Genomic DNA, 17655 nt, shown 5'->3' with positions numbered 1-17655 from the left:
CATACAAAATTAAACATTATCACACTAAAAAATTTGGGAAGTTATTGCACAAGTCGATTGAATTACCCCCCAAAGAAAAGGGTTTTACATGAAAAGAGAGATTCTCTTTTGCATTAAAAAATGATGTGTTCATACATGAAAAAAAAATATCACGATAACCCGTGAACCTGAATGCAAAATAATGTTCCCCCCAGCAAGAAACCGAAATATTTGCACAATTTAGACAGAGCCCTTTGACTTATTAATATATATTTTTATAGACGATCGCGTGGGGGAGAAAAAAGAGGGGGGTGCAATATTTTTTCTCCAACCATGATCGACAGATTTTTTACATAATAAAAAAACGATTTTTTAATGGAAAATATATTTTTTTAATTTTAAATTTTTAAAATTAATTTTGTTGCTGTGGTTAAAAAATTTCGAAAAATTTTTTTTTTTCCCGTAAAAAATTAAAAAAATTTATTTTATTCTTTTATCCTTTTCTTTTTTGTTTTTAAATTTCCTTAAAATAAAAATTTTGCGCAATTTTTTAAATTAGCATTCGTAAATGAATAATAAAAAAAAAATATGTTGAAAAATTGCATAGTTTTCTTTCAGAATAATTCAAGAGAATATATACAGAAAAAAAAAAAAAAAAGGACTAAAATTTAAGATATAATGAGATGAGGGAACAATTTTTTTAAAAAAATTTTTTTGTTTTTTGTTTTTTTTTAATTTTTTATTTTTTTTTTTTTTTTTTATCGATTTCAATCGGGGGCGATTGGAACTTTTTTAAATGAAAAATTAAAAGTAAAAATTTTCCCCCAATCACCTTATTTTTTAAAAAAAAACGAGTGTGGGTTGGGAAAAAAATTTTTAAATTTTTACATTTTTTACTTTAGAAAAATTACACAATCGACCCCCCCCCCGAATACAAAAATTTTAAACATATATATATTATTATATATATATTGTAATGAAGCAGATGACAGATGTGACAGGGCTAAGTTAATTGGCGCGATCCCCCCATTCCCCAAGCCCCCCCCCCCCCGCGAACGAATGACGTGAAGCAAATCGGCGAAAAAACGGCGAGAGGGCGCGATTCGGTCGAAAAAAATTCCTGTGCCTTATTGTATGTATATATTTTGAGTTTTTTTAGCTGTTTTGTGTGTGATTGTGTGCCATCCGTGGCATTGACGTTTTCGCCCGGGTTTATATTAAAAATTTAGGTAAGATGCAGGCGAGTGTAAATAGATTTATTGGCAGATTGTAGGGATGCTTTTTTTTTTTAATCTATATTCTCTTCTTTCTCTCTCTCTTTTTCTCCTCCACACCGATATTTTCAACATTTTTTAACCGCGTTATCGCGGTCCTTGTAGGATTTGCCAATCTCTGGCGACGTTTGCGAGATTTGGCTGCCTCATCTTTTTTTGGGGACTTTCACAAATTTTTTTCGATCTTTCCGCAAAAGTGTCGTCGAGCATGAATCGAACGCGGGGAAAATTTAACGTTTGAGGGCAACGACGAGGGCCGATCGACAGGAAATAAAAAATAATGTTGCGCGAAGATCTCGTATTTGGACACGTAGTAAAAAACCCGCTACATATATCATCGTCAGTCGATGTGTTATTTCGCAAACGCGGACGCAGCCATCAGCCTCTGATTTTATATCGACTCAGCCGAGACGCAATACCCCCCTGATTTTAGATTCACGTGTCCGGAACCCCAAAACAGTCGAGGCATCATATCTCTGTCTTTCGTTTTGCACTGAAAATTACCGATCATGAGTACGTACGTTGTTGCTTGATTAGTGGGGGTCGTCTGGTGTCATCTAACCATGTCAACAATAATGGTGAGTATCAGTTTGTAAATAGTTTCTATAATATAGTGTATCTTGTGCTCCATTGGAGATATATTGATGGTAAATACTATTTATCACCAAGGTAACAAAACCTAATGTGAGATTCTATCTGGGTTGCACAGTACATAAAATTGTGAGAATTTTTGTGGCCAGTAGAGCTTTGACAATTAGCGGCAGTTAGCGAAAGCTCCAACCGAGGGCCCACGCCACCTTTAAAGAAACCACATCCAGTGGAGCCACTGGTAATGGCACAGGTGGTGGAAAGAAGAACACGCTTACCTGTCCAAAGTGTGGAGATCCTTGGGACGCATTTTTGAGACATTTGTATGTAAGTAAAAGGTTGCTGCGATGATACATGAGAAAGATAAGATAGTCAATTATTCGAAGTTTCTATAAATTCTATACTAATATTACATGTTCTAATACAGTATTAAATTATTTTGGCAAATAACAGCATCTACAAGATTTGTCAAGTGCGGGAAAAATGCCATCACTTCTTTGTTGTACTCTCAGAGATTGACTCAAAAAAGGAGTTTGAAAAAGGCCCCTAAGAACCGGAGATGGTAAGCAAGGATTCTTAGGAAAACCACCTCCACCTCCGAAGAAGGGAATGGGTGTAATTTGGTTATTAATTTTTTAGCAGATATTTTAAAAACAAAGCAAAAGCAGTTGGAAATTTTAATACATTGCTTTAGTGGATGAAAAAACAAAATTTGCAGCAGGCAAAAAGATATTTTTAATATTTGAATATCGAACAAAAAAGTGGGGCCCCGAATATGAGAAAGTGCTGAGTGTCGCCGTTCAATCCTACAAGCAAATTTAAAACAACTGCCAGTAAAAACCTCGCAGCGCAAACCAACATCAACCGATCGCACGCAGGAAAAAAACCCCTTTCCCCTAGAGGCCAAAACCACGTAAAAAAGGTGTCCCCGTGTTTTAAAGGTCCAGTATTATGAAAAATTTTATTTAATCAGAAAACATTTTTAAAATATTTTTGTGAAATTTAGGTAAATTTAAAAAAAAGTTTTAATTGAAAATAATTTTATGGCTGCGTTTTCTTTTACCTTTTAGCGCTGTAAGCATTTTTGTTTTGTTGCAATCGAAACAAACGAAAACAAAAGATGCTATAAGCTGAAAAAAAGGGCCAAAAGAATTGAGCCTTAAAATAAGATTCGTAAAAAAAGTTGTGATTTTAAATAACAAATTTTCTCCCAAAATTTTTTATGTCCCGATTTAAAAAAAAAAATATTACACACATTTCGTAAAAATAAATTTTTATAATTTTTTTCTTTAGATTTGCGCATTTAAAAGGTATTGGAAACCCTTTTCCGGGAGTTTGGGTTTCAACACGCAAACAATCCCGGGGGGGAGCAAAAAAAAAGGCCCGTCAATCTGACCCGGATCGGCTATATTTGATAGCAAGCGCATCAGTGAAAATTTGGAAAAAAGCAATATTTTTTGCTCGGGGCCTAAGGATTGGTAAAACGTTCTGCGGAAAATAGCGCAATGCCGGACGTTCCGTTCGCCCTTTTTGTGATTTTACCCTCTTTCGCAAGCGGGCTACGTTGGGAGGACATTTAGAGGTCATAGTAAGCTTTTCAGGATCCCAAATTTTAGTAGTCGGCTCAAAGGGATATTTTTTTGCGAGGCGAAAATGGGGTGCTATACCGGGAATCATCAGTGCGAGACGGGGGGCGGGAAGGTGTGCAGCGGGGAATGTAAAGATGGGGGGGGGAACGATCGTGAACGTTCCGGAGGGGAAATAGCTCGAGGAAATGCGCGGGGATTTTACAAGTGGAAACCGAATTTTTTTTTCGTCGCGTCGGGGTTACAGCGGCTTGGCAGGCTGAGCCCGCGCCCCCAAAGGAAAAATCTCGGATTTGGCGCCGCCCCCGGCCCAGAGTGGGGGGAGAGCGGGCTTGGCTATTTTTCGAAAAAGTCACCTTCCCCCGGAGTAATTTAAAAAGAAAAGGCTGTTGTTTTAACGGTCGGGGGGGACTCATCATTTTGGGTGTACCCCGGGTTTTTCGGTAGATTTCCGTACCGTACTTTTTTACCCCTGACAGGATATGCTAGCGAGAATTCTAAGAAACCGAAGAATGCCATGTTCTCGTTTTAGATTGTTCTCAATGGACAAGGTACATTGAAAAATTCCTCCAATTAAAGGTTCTGAAACCCCTTGCGCAGTAGGTAAAGAACAGACAGTGGCTTCTGTCTTATATCAGTTATTTAAGTATTTTAAATGGAAAAGAAGTTTCGGGGGTATTTTAAAGATTTAAAGCTTCTAAAGTGCTTTATCGAAAATTTTTTTTTTTAAATGGCATTTTAAGAATTTGACTTTTTTTCTTGCCTCAAAAGTCACAATCCAACAGGGTGGTGGGGAGCCAAAACCCTTATTAATCTACTTTCAAATTTACAGATTAAAAATTACTTTTAATTTTTAATCCAAGGTGGGAATTGACATTTGACATGGCGAAAAAAATTGCCTCTTTAGCAATGGAAAGAAAAAAACGGTTGGGGGCGCGAGGGGTTAAAGAATAATGGGTTATTACTTTTGGCCCCCATGTTTAAAAGTACCGGGAATGATATAGTGTTGTTCAATACGAACGTGCGTAAAAGGCAAGAAAATCCGCAGTAGGAAACGAGACGATAGCAATGAGGATTTTTCAGCGAGCGCAGCATGACTTAAAAAAAATTAAAAGAAGCGACATTGGAAAGCTTTTTTTTCCCCAATAGTTTTGAGTTAAAAGAGACTTTTGATAAATTACTTATTTTTTTTATTTTAAAAAAAAATGTAGTTTATATTATTATGATCAAAAAAAGCAATACGCAGTTTTCAAAATGTCCTGTATAAATTTTCTTCAAGTTTGTTCGTGCATAAAGTTTTTCTCCTAAATTTCTATGATTTTTTGGAATTATATTGGTTTTAAGTTGTCAATTTTCTAAAGAATATTACTTGTATAAAATAAAAAAATTTTTTTGTATTACATATAGTTTTTTTTATATAAGTATTACAATTAAATTTTTTGGCAATCATTTTTTAAAATGTTAATCATGTTTAAAAAAAAAAAACTTTCGGAACTAAACAGAAAAAAGACATGAAAAACCCATATTATTTTTGGTGAGAATTATTAAAAATAGAAATTATTTTCTATTAATTTTTCAGTTTTTTATATTGGAAAAAATGATTTAATAAATGCCGCTTCAAGAAAAAAAATGTCGATAAAATAGAAAATTACTAGAATAAAGGAATATGTAAACTTTAATTTTTTTAAATTTTGCAATGGAAAGATTAAAAAATATTTTGATCGTTTTTAAAATTATATTGCAGGAAAAAAAACGAAAAGCACACAACTAGATTCCACATCCCAATCTCAAGCTTTGACATGTAACATTTATTGGGATAACATTGAAAGAAAAGGCATAATCTTTTCGTCATAAATCAAAAATCAAATATATATATGTATATAAAAAAAAAAAATACTAATAATTTACAAAAAAATTCATAAAATCGTTTTTGAAAACCCTAAATATAATAAGTGTAGTAAAAAAAAATTCGATCATAATTTAAATAATTAAAAATTTTTTAAAGACAAAAAATATGAAAAAAAAAAATTATCATCAATGGAATGTGTTTGAAAATATTGTAAAGAGCCATATAAAAGTTTTTCCCGTTTGAAACCACTAAAAATAAATTTTCAAATTATGTGCCGGATTGTTTGGCAAAGGGGGTACTAATTGCGCGTTGTTTAAAAAATTTTAAAAAAGATCTTATAACTTGATAATAATAAATTACGAAATAAACACTTGTTGTGCATGTTTTAAAAGAATATAATTGCGAGAGAAAAAAAAAATACGTAATTTTATGTCGAAAATAATATGACGAAAGTGTCTATGTAATATATTGTACATATTATTATAGATTAGTAAAAAAGAAAATGTGAATAATGTATGATTTGTATGTAATTGCTAATTGTTTATAGATCGCATTGTACGCGATTACATCCTCGTGTTAATTTATTTCCTGATTAACTGTACAAAAGCAAGAAAAAAAGAAAGAAAAATAGACTGTATAAAATAGGACACAGAGTGATGAAAATTACATGATTTTTTCCCTAAATCTTATTCATATGATTGATACCCTTTAATAAAAATATGGGAATAATTCTGTATTTGTAAATAAATCTTAATATGCAATTGGGTAATATATTTTAATTATTTCCCTCATAAAAAAATAATATATCAACATAATTTTTAAAATAAAGTCATAATTACACATTTAATGGTATGTAGAAATTGATTTGGTGAAAATAATGACGTCGTACGAATATGACAATATTTACAAGTATTGTCCATATTCCAATTTTATAAAATTTCAAAACTTTTTATATAGATCTATTAATCTCTTTTTTAATTTGCATTGTGCTTGGGGTAAAATTTACGATATAGAAATAGAAAATTTGCATAAATTTTCACACTTGAATATTCATTATTAACGATATGTAAAAAAAAAAATTATGAAAACTAAAAAATCGTAACTTATCAGAATCACTAAAAACGGGATTGAAATTATTTTGGTTACAAATTAATAAATAATCCTACATATTTTCCCAATAGTGTTATAAATATATTTTTTTTTCATATTTCATTATATGAGTACGGAGATTTCTGTGGCTTTTTTGGCTTAGGTTTTGGATCAGCATCGTCCCCCAATTCTGTCAAAAGCCATTTCGTCGCGCGAATACCCGAATGTATGCGAATTGCAAATAAGAGCACCGAATCCTTTTACAAACCAAGCGGTCCTTCAGTCGAGATTTTCGTTTCGATAACAACGGTCGCGCTGCATTATCCGGTCAATAATGGTGTGGGCGCTCCTCCAGTGTCTAAGTTATCAATAATGGTGCGTGTACCCTGAAGATGTAATCGATGAATACCAGTTTCAAGGGGATAAAAGACGACGTCCGCAGCACATGTCGAGACTAGGATAGATTGCATTTCTATATCTTGGACAACACTGTCAGCTAGTAAATCTTTACGTACGCCCCCTGAAATAGAATAATGCTCCTGTAAATACATATTATTCAAAAGTATAATTTTTAACAAAGTCAATTAGATAATACTCTTGCCTCTTGCGAATGTTTATGCCTGACATGCATAAACTCGACTATTTAACTCCTCTCCCCATTGAGTAAAAAAGATTTTTTCGTCTTGTAAACATAGTAGGTGGAAATGAGGGCTTTAAATAGGAATAAGTCTACCTTATACATACATCCAGCAAGCGGATTGCACCATCACGAAAAACATCCGGGAATTCCAGGACATTCAGAAGCAATCTGGGAAACTGGACTGTCTCCACAAGTGATGCAGAATAGAAAGGCGTCACTATACCTATGGCGACACTATAAAAAGAAACATTTTTAATATGTTGGATTAATTAATCAGTATATATATTTTACAATTACCATTTGAGAAGAAGGTGTTGGCAATTGCTTCAAAGAGCTGTTGCAAGTAAATTTTCCTATAATTAAATATCGAATATTAAAAAGACAAGTTTATAGAAACCCTTTTTAAAAAACTTTTTAAGATCCAAAAATTATATTAAAACGATCACCTTATTGGCATGGTGTGATCTTTGAGTTTAAATCCTCGACTGCCAATGTCATGCCTTAAAAGTAACATGAACCAATTCCTTTCCACATTTGTTTTTATACTTGAGTCTGATGTAACGTACTATTCCCGGGAAAACTAAAGTTACGGGCATTAAATGATACTTTGTTGCACCTGGATTAATTGACACTGTCTTCGCAATACCACCCAAAAAGGGTGTATCAACAGATTTCCCGTTATTAAAAATCGCCCAATCCACAACCTAGCCCAACATACTTGCTCCCCGTTGTCTGAAAAATAGATAATTTTATCAATAAATTAAATTGCCAATAACTCGTTTCCCTCTAAAATTTCTAAACAATACTTATTCAATACCTTTTTGTGTAAAAAAAATGGTTCAAAGCACATTATCATAAAATGGACCAGGTAAAAAGACGTTTCTGAAAATGGTTCGATACAAAATGAAATAACAAAAGAATGTATCAACAATTTTCAGTTAGAAATATGCAATTATTAAATAAGCGAAAAAAAATTCGAACTTCCCGACAATTCAATATGTAACAAAAATAACCCCATCGTCAACGGCTGGCGATTGTCTTCTCCCCAGAGGATGCATAAAGTATATCATGGATGGATAACCTCTCGAACCGTGATACTTTGGGGAAACGGCGTGGGTTTGCCATTCCCAGATCTAGGGCCCCGACCTCGATAAAGCTTCTTTAGCCCCCCAAACCCGCATTCCTTTACAGAAAACGAGTGGGACGAACGAATCGGTTAAGAACATTGCAAATGAGTTCCCTACCGTTCGATCCCGAGATTCGCAAACAGCTGATCGTAATCACGGGATTAATAGACAGATCGCCAAAAGGCCCTGCCTAAAGAAGAGACCGCCATCTTCGTGCGATAGATTTGCCCTTTACCGACACACTTGCCCCTGGTTCGAGTGTGCTAAATTCGTAGATTGAACCAAAAAGACTTTGCCCCTGGTTCGATCCCGTGCCAAAATTTTCGTAGACTCGACCAAAAGCTTTGCCCTGGGCAAGCCCCAGGCTAAATTCGTTGACATTACCAACGACTTTGCCCTGGTGCGAACCCAGGTAATTGATCATGAGACCAATTGGAAGATTTGGCCCCGTTGTGTGTGTGTGTGTGTGTGTGTGTGGTGTGTGTGTTGTGAGAGAGAGAGAGAGAGGAGAAATTTACATTAGCATATATATATAAAATTTATAAATATAAAAAATATATTTTTACACATAAAATGTTTTTATTTGAAATAATCACGATTTTAAATGTGATATAACACAGTGTTCAAAATTTTTAATAAATTTTTAATTAAATTTATTAAAAGAAAATACTTGAAATTTTTTACATTAAGAATTTAAAGGCTCCTTTTTCTTTGTAGAAATTATCACTAGCCAATTTAATCATTATTTTGGTATTTAAAATACTATAATATACAGTAATTTAAAAGTATTCGAAAAAAAAGTGAAAATTTTACTCGAAATAAGTGATAAATTGGGCGTTATAGTAATAAATTTCTATAAGGGTTAAAATAAAGTATAAGAGTTTAAATAGGCTATATGTGGCCGTATGCGAAATGTGAGATGTAAGACGCATATTGAAATTTAATTTTCGATAACTTTCAAAAGTACACGAGGTACAAAAATTAGCTTGGATATTTGTAAGACTTAAAATTTGGGGATTAATTCCAATTCTATTAATTTAAATTCGATATAACACACCTTACATCCGCGCACGGCTCACATATATATAGCCCATTTTAGTGCAATTTTAAGTTCCTTATTTTTCAAAGTTCCCCTTTTTTACGTTATCAAATATTTTACGTTTTCAAGGAATTTTATTTTTTACTTACCGCGTTTCTTATCCAAATGTAAAATTTTATCGCAGTCTATAAAAAATTGAAACAATTTACAATTTTATGAATAATATTATTATTATTACAATTTCTATTTATGCACATCTGTCAATATCGTGATTTATTTCACATTATTTTTATCTATTTAATAAAAAAAAACAAAAACACTGCACAAAAAAAAATAAACCGCCTGCCGCGAAGGGAAAAATGCCAAAAAAGGGCACGCAATTTCCGGAATCTCGTAATTTTTTGAAAAATCAACAATTTCAACGAAATTGTAAATTTTTCCCAAATCACTGCAAAAGTATAATTCACAATAATAATTTCAGTAACTACGATAAAAATCGTTTTACTGAAAACCGCAAACGAAAGTGCAAGGGGAGTAAGAGTAAAGTCTGTGTTTAAAATATTGGCAATAGAAAATTAAAAATTTTTTAAATAGAAAATTTTGAAATTACCGAGGATTACAAATAATAAAGTAAAAAAATATAAATAAATTTAGTTTTTCGAATTTTGCTCGCGGAGAGGATTTTAAAAAAGATTTTTAGAAGAGAGGACCTTAAAATATAAACAGGAAAAAAACTTTGGGAAAAAATTAAAGCGCGCGTTTAAACAGATAAACGCAATGAAATAAATACGCAATTGTTTTTATTATCGCTGTTAAGCTCACAAGCTTCTGACGTGCTATACTTTATATAATAAAACAAGGTGTCCGGTAACTAACGGACCAATGATTAAGGGCGGTTTCTCTGGCCAATTTGGAGACGGTTTTCCTTAGCAAAAATGTTGAGAAGTCAAAAATTTTTCGAGTTATAAGCGTTTAAAAAAAATAGGTTTTTTGAAAACTAAACGTTTGGAGTTAAAAGTCTACATAATTACATTCTTATTTAAATTTCAGGTAGAGTTTACTATAATAAAATTTAATTTAAGGCTTAGTTATAAAGATACATAATGACAAAGTTTGGAAAGTTGTAAAAAATGATGACCTTTTGGGACTTTTTCGCTGAGGAAAAATCGTTCCCAAATGACCAAAGAATCCTTTGTAATCATTGGTTGTTAGTTACCGGACCACCTGTATATTGGACACGAGTTTCGTTTGTTTCAGTTCTCGAGAGTTGAAGTAGGAAACATACGAGTATCATATATCGTTTGTGACTTGCCGAATGAAAGCAAGACAGAGAGCGAAACGAGATGATGAGCTTAATAGCTCATAATGTTATAAATAAATAATAAAAAATTAAACCTGCCCTACTAGTTATGAATCTTTTTTAATAAAATGTTTCATTATTATTATCATCTAAGTTCTAAGTCGTTTAATACTTTTTAGTTTTTAATAATTAATTTAATTTATTCTAGTCATTTTATTGAGAAAAAATTTAATCACGTATACGTTTTATAATGAATTAATATATTCGGGAACCGAATTATATATTCTTAATAAATAAAAGTGTTCAAAATTATATTTGACTTTTAATTTTAATTATTTATAGCACAGAGTTCCGAAATCTCCCTTTCAAAATAATGGGAGTTTTTTCATCCATATAATTCGCAATAAGTATATATGTTAATTATTAATTTAATAAAATAAAAATTAAAATTAAAGGTCAAATATAATTTTAAACACAAATATATTAAAATTTAAATTTTAAAACGTTTTACCCATGATAGTATTTTTCTCGTACAAAAATAATTAGAGTAAATTAAATTAATCATAAAAAGTTAAAAATTAATTAAAGAATTTAAACTTATATTTATATAATAATAATAAAACATTTTATTACGTCAAACCGGTTCGTGAAATAATTAAATAAAATTTGCTAGTTACGTCAAAGTCAAGTTTTCTAAGCTTATAAAAAAATTTATTAAAAAACAGATTCAATAAATATAAGTACATGTTATATATATATTATTTGTATTGAATCGTTTTTTTTATAAAATTTATTATTTTCATATATAATATAAATTATTTAATTATTTTTTTAATTTTTTATGAGTAATTTAATTTGTTCTAGTTATTTTTGTACGAGAAAAATACTACACGGGGTATACGTTTTTTAACGAATAAAAATATTTATGTTCAAAAATTTTATTTGACCTTTAATTTAATTTGTATTTTATTAAAATTATAATTAACATATATACTTTAAATTTCGAATTATATGGATGAACAAAATCTTATTATGTGTGTAAGAGATTCGGAACTCTTTGCTAAAATAATTTAAAATTAAAAGTCAAATATAATTTTGAACACTTTTTATTTTTAAAAAAATATAATTCGACTCTCGAAATATATTAATTCATTATAAAACGTATACGTATTAGTATTTTTCACATATTAAAATGATTAGAATAAATTAAATTTAAATTTTTAAAAAAACTAAAAATTAATTAAACGACTTAGACTTAGATGATAAAATAATGAAACATTTATTAAAAAATAATTTAATAGGTCAGGTTAATATTTTATTTATTTATTATTTATAACATCATAAAATTCTGTCCTTTCCGAAATACGCGAACGCTACGAAAAGAAATCTCGTACATGCCGCCGCGGACGAGTTCATGAGCATGAGACGCTTTATCTTGGGAACGTATTAATAGTTACTGCATTGACTACTACTACGATATGGCGCTGAAATCAGTGAGAAATGCTGGTCTCTCCTTCATCCAGACCTTTTGGGGATCTGTCTATTTAAACTGTGTCGTAATTCGGTTTCCCGGGGGCGACCATTGTGATTTTTCCCCCACCCCACGCATTATTTAAGGCGAGATTGCATTTACACGACAAAATAAACGAGGGTGATCATTGGATAAAAAATTTCCCGAATTTTGATGGGGCCCTAGAAATTTAGTCAACAGCCAATCGGTGCATTTGATAAGCACTTTTTTCGGGGAGTCCCTTTTCAATTTCTCTCTTCGGATTTTCATTATGTAGTATGTATATGTAGTCGTAAAAAATTAAAACGGTTGAAGGAGATGCGCCGAGCTTATAGAATTTATTTGTTTTAGAAGTTAAATTTAAAAAAAAAAGAAGACCAAAAACGTATCTTCAACATGAATGGGTATAACAATTTGAATAGTATTTATATATTTTTTTTTTTACTTGCCTGAGTTTCTTTTTTAAGATAAACTTATATAAACCCTTTTATTTGTATAAGGAACATTTCAATAATTACAATATATTTTATGTATAAGAAAGTGCATTTTAAAAAAATATTTCCAGTCTTGACGTTCTGTGATACAGAATATAAAATCATGGTAACATTTTGCATTATTATTATTGTTGTTAGATGAATTATTTAATAGAATTTAAAAAAAAATACTATAAAATTGTAGTTCTTGATATGATTGACACAGTTTTGTCACCTGTAAAATTTTTTTATTAGAATCAAATTTTGCTACAAAGTGTTTGTATGTAACAAAATTAATTAAGTATTATTTTTTACAGGAAGATAAAAAGTCTAGAAAACCACTTTCATCTCCAAAAAAGGTAAATTAGTAATGTTTTTTTTAATTTAGAATTATGCAGATATTTTACAAACAAAAATTTTAAAAAATTTTAAATACATGCTTTAATTGGATGAGAAGAAATATTTTCACAATAATGTAAAATGTATTTTTTCAGATTTTGAATATCTGAAACAAAATTGTTGTGGGTCAAGGATATGCTAAGAAAGGCTAAGTGTTGCTATTTATAATCATACAAACGAATTTACCATAATTTGCCAGAACCAAGTTTAAAATACAAACCCGCATTTAAATTTTATACTGGAAAATAGTAAATAATCAGCATGCAGGAAACAAATTGTTCCTTTAAAGATTTAAGTCATGTAAACAGTAATACTATATTATATTTTGAAAATGTTTATATGTTTATCAGTATTATCAAATTTTTATTTAGAAATTTGTATTTTATATTCAGAATTATTGTATTTTTGTAAAATTGAAAAAAATTTTAAAAAACCAGATGAAAGAATCCAGATAATTAAAAAAAGTACAATTACTAACAATTTCTTATAAAAAAAAAATGATTGATAAAACAATTTGTTTATCTAAACGGGAATACTTCCACAATTTATTGTGCTCTTGATAAACAAAGAAAATTATTTGGTTACATCATGCTATTATTGTACATTTTTTATCTCTAAATAAGCAGTATAAATTAGTCAATCAACCCGTGGAACAGAAGACAAGGCATATAAATCAATCTGCACATGGATCAGTACATTAGATGACAGCAAGCAGTATCTAAAATTGGAAAAGAGCAACATAATGTTGCTTTGGGCCTACAGGCTGTGGTAAACGTTACTCGTGCAGATGATAGCACAGTATTTAGACGTTCCGTTTTTCATCTGCGATTGTACCACCCTTACGCAATCGGGCTTTTTGTGGGGAGGAGGTCCGAGTGTCCAAATAAGTTTACAGCGTGCTGATCATCAAGTAAAACGTGCTGAAACAGGTATTGTCTTTTAGATGAGGTCGACAGCTCAAGAACTATGAATGGAAAACACCGGGATGTGGCCGGTCAAAGGGGTACGCAGGATTGTGAAGATGGTAGAGGGAACAATCATGAGTGTGCCTAATGAAAAGTGACTATGGCAAGGAAACGATAGAAAGGACACGACGAATATTCTTTTATTGCTTCAGGCGCTTAGGGACGGATTGGACAAGCTAATCGCGCAACGCAATAAATCAAAAAAGTTTTCAAAGTCTGAAGTTTTATCTACGACCGAGAACGTAGAGACTTTGATCCCATATCACCCAAAATGTCACTTTTGACTGAGGAAGACAATAAGGATAATTGAAACAGGTCGAGCCGAAAGATCTCATCGATTTTGGTTTTGATACCTGAATTTATTTGGTAGATTTCCCATACTCGTGCCTTTTCACACCCTTGACAAAAGGATTGCTAGTAAAAATTCCACTGAACCGCGAATTCTATTATTTGTCAATATCAGGGGTTATTTTCAAAAGAGAAGGGACATTTGAATAGCTCACTGTCCAATAAAACTTATCTTTAAATTACAAAATTTGTAATTATAAATATATGTTTTATGCGCATAGGTAAAACGACGTTCGACATCAATGCATAAATACAATCGCCTCTCAGGCAATGGAAAGAAAAATAAGTGCCGAGGTTTGCGAGGAATAATAGAAACGTTTTCTTTTAGAGCCTGTTTGAAATACCAGAAAGTGATATAATAGTGTTCATATCAAGAACCCGTGCGTAAAAGGCAAGAAAATCCGCAAATACGTGAAACGAGACGATAGAAATGAGGATGATATCAGTGAACGAGTGTAGCATGTTTAACATAACTAGTAAATAATCAAAAAATATAATAATAACTAAACACTAATATAATACAATGACATAAGTAATTTTTTCTAATAAATTTTTTAAATAAAAATCAAATTAGAATATTTAATAAGTTTCTCTTTTTTTACTTTTTTAAAAATATATAATTTTATTATAATTACAGGGTAGGCCATTTTAATCTTTCCACTAAAATTTCTCAAAACCCAAAAATTTAAAGACAAAAATGTTTCAGATAAAGGTGTATGGTTTCAAGGGACATGAGATGGTGTCATTGATTGACCTTGAATAGCCATTTAAAGGTTTACGTGAAGGTAAACTTCAATTCTTAAATGGAACACTATATTTTTTCTTGCATACTTTTGTAGTGACTTCGAGATCTTTCCAAAACACTACAATAAAATATTTTTTCATGAAGTATTTTTCGAGTTATTAAGGCTGCAAATTTGCAGTATTTTTAATAAAATACAAAAATCTTGGGAAAATTCATTTTTCGATTATCATACCTTAATACTTTTTTGCACAGAATAATGAGATTAAAACAGTTTATGTAAAAAAAAACATAGTTACCTTTAAAAAAAAATATGAAAATTGCAATAATCAGTTAGATAATTTTTTTTTAAAACAACTATGTGTTTTCTTTACACCCAATTTATTTGTCTCATTATTCTGGCTCTAAAAGTATTAAGGTATGATAACGAAAAATGAATATTCCCAAGATATTTTGTATTTTATGTCAAAAACTGCAAATTTGCAAGCCTTAATAACTCGAAAAATAAATTCATGAAAAAAATTTTATTGTAGTGTTTTGGAAAGATCTCGAAGTCAGCTACAAAAGATGCAAGAAAAAATATTAGTATTCCATTTAGAAATTGAAGTTTACCTTCACGTAACCTTCAAAAAGGCTATTCAAGGTCAAATCAATGAAAACCCTCTCATGTCCCCCTTGAAACCATACAAAATTTTATCTGAAACATTTTTGTCTTAAATTTTTGGATTTTGAGAAATTTTAGTGGAAAGATTAAAATGGCCTACCCTGTATAAATTATTTTGCGTCGGGATGTAAACGTATTATCACTGGTTAAGCACGTTTATCGACATTAAATTGGAATATTTAATAATTTACTCTATTTTTATTCTGCAATATATATTATATATACACTATATATTAGCATATAATTAGTTATAATTTTATACTATAATATTATAATCTAAATTAATTTAATTATAATTTAATATAATTAAAATTTTAAAACTTTTATATCTGAGGGTAAACGTACGTATTATCACCGGATAGGCACGTTTGTCGACATTAAATGAATTACTTGGATTAACAACAGGTTTTCATAATTAACCAGACCGATCTTTATATATGCTTTCCTAATCTTTTAAAACTGACCATTTTTCTTAAAAAATGCAAAACTAGACGATGTAATGATAAGAACATTGTACTAAATATTTGGCTTAGATGTATTTTTTTCTCATACCACGTTTTACTTCATCAAGACGAGATAATAAAAAGTTCACATATTTCGACGTTTAAAATTTATTCAATGTGCCTTATTAGATAAAGAATTCCTAGAATTCTCTTTATCCGATAGCCAATCGGTACTTTCGATTAAAACCATTTCACGGGTGCTTTCTTTTATTTTTGATACCTACTTGATAAAGTAAAATCCTAACAGAGGAAAAGAATTCGACTTTATCTTATTTTTTATATAAAATATAAAAATAAGTTTAGGAATTGAAGAGATAAGAGGTAATATCATATTTTTTGCTTACTCTTGATTAGTTTATGAATAAAATTATATATATAATTTCGTCAATGTAATAAGTATAATTTAATTTACAAAATTTTATGTACAATAAAGTGCATTGATTAATTCTCGTTTATAGAATATAAAATCATGGTAACATTTTATATTACGTATTGCTGTTACATGAATTATTTAATAAACTATTTAACATCTGATAAACTGTAGTATTTGTATGATAATATGACTAATGTAGTTTTTTTCAACTGTAAATTTATGATTATATCAGACTATAATTATAAATTATGAGATATAAATATGTAAAATTTGTATATATATTTATTACTTTTATGTATTTATATATCTCATAATAAATAAATGATATATAAATTATGATTATATCTATAATATATTACATATATTATAGATTCTTAAAAGTACTGGCAATAACTGAATAACAGAATGCAGCTTAAATATGTAATTTAGTAAATTATCATTAGGAGACATTCAAGAAAATAAAATTAGTCTAAAAATATAGTAAAAATAGAAAAAGACACAACACTACTGTTTTTAAATTGAGCAACTTGTAGATTGCTGATTAAATTGAAACTTCTGTGCGATATGTGATATAAATAAAAAAATTCATTCTACATGAGTAAATTCTATATACTCATATTAAAATGCAAGGTTAGCATAAATGATTCATCAGGTTTCAAAACACTTTTTATTAGAAGTATAAGACCTACAAAGATGGGTGATACATGAAAAGATGTATACTTCTAAATAAGTGTTTTAAAACCTGATGAATCATTTAGGCTAATCCTGTGTATACGAGAGTAAAATATTGATGTCGTTCATATCTAAATTATTTTAACTGTGGTTAATATGATTATATATAGCTTCCTATATATAATATCGACACTTATTTTCTTTCATTCTATATCTATTCTTAAAAATTAAAATTAATTTTTTTCTACATTTTTCTTATTTCTGATTTAAAGTTGTAATATAAAAATTTCTGATATTTATATATACTCTTATAAATTTTTATATTGCTTCATAAAACTAAATCTATTTTTTGAATTTTTACATATTATAAAAATTAAAATATAAACATTTTTTAAAAAATTTATGTACCGCAATAATGTTTTCTCATACATTGTTTCAAAATGTAGCACAGAAATATCTAATATATATAAGTACGTATTTTACCCTTGGACCCTAGTTGTTTGTTTTTGGTAGAAATTATGACAATATTCTACCT

The 17655-nt window shown here is 30.0% G+C and overlaps 2 pseudogenes; one reads left to right on the top strand and one right to left on the bottom strand.

The window, feature by feature from the left end:
- Positions 1-1213: 1213 nt before the first annotated feature.
- On the top strand, positions 1214-2758 carry LOC146724756 (ATP-dependent clpX-like chaperone, mitochondrial; annotated as a pseudogene).
- A 3720-nt stretch (positions 2759-6478) lies between these two features.
- On the bottom strand, positions 6479-8556 carry LOC146724755 (mitochondrial outer membrane protein SLC25A46-like; annotated as a pseudogene).
- Between the last annotated feature and the right edge of the window lie 9099 nt (positions 8557-17655).

This window comes from Nylanderia fulva, unplaced genomic scaffold (assembly GCF_048542155.1).
Source record: "Nylanderia fulva isolate GAGA-0341 unplaced genomic scaffold, ASM4854215v1 Scaffold1182, whole genome shotgun sequence".
Lineage (NCBI taxonomy): Eukaryota > Metazoa > Arthropoda > Insecta > Hymenoptera > Formicidae > Nylanderia > Nylanderia fulva.
The sequence above is the reverse complement of the archived record's forward strand: the minus strand, read 5'-3'. Positions and strand labels throughout refer to the sequence as shown.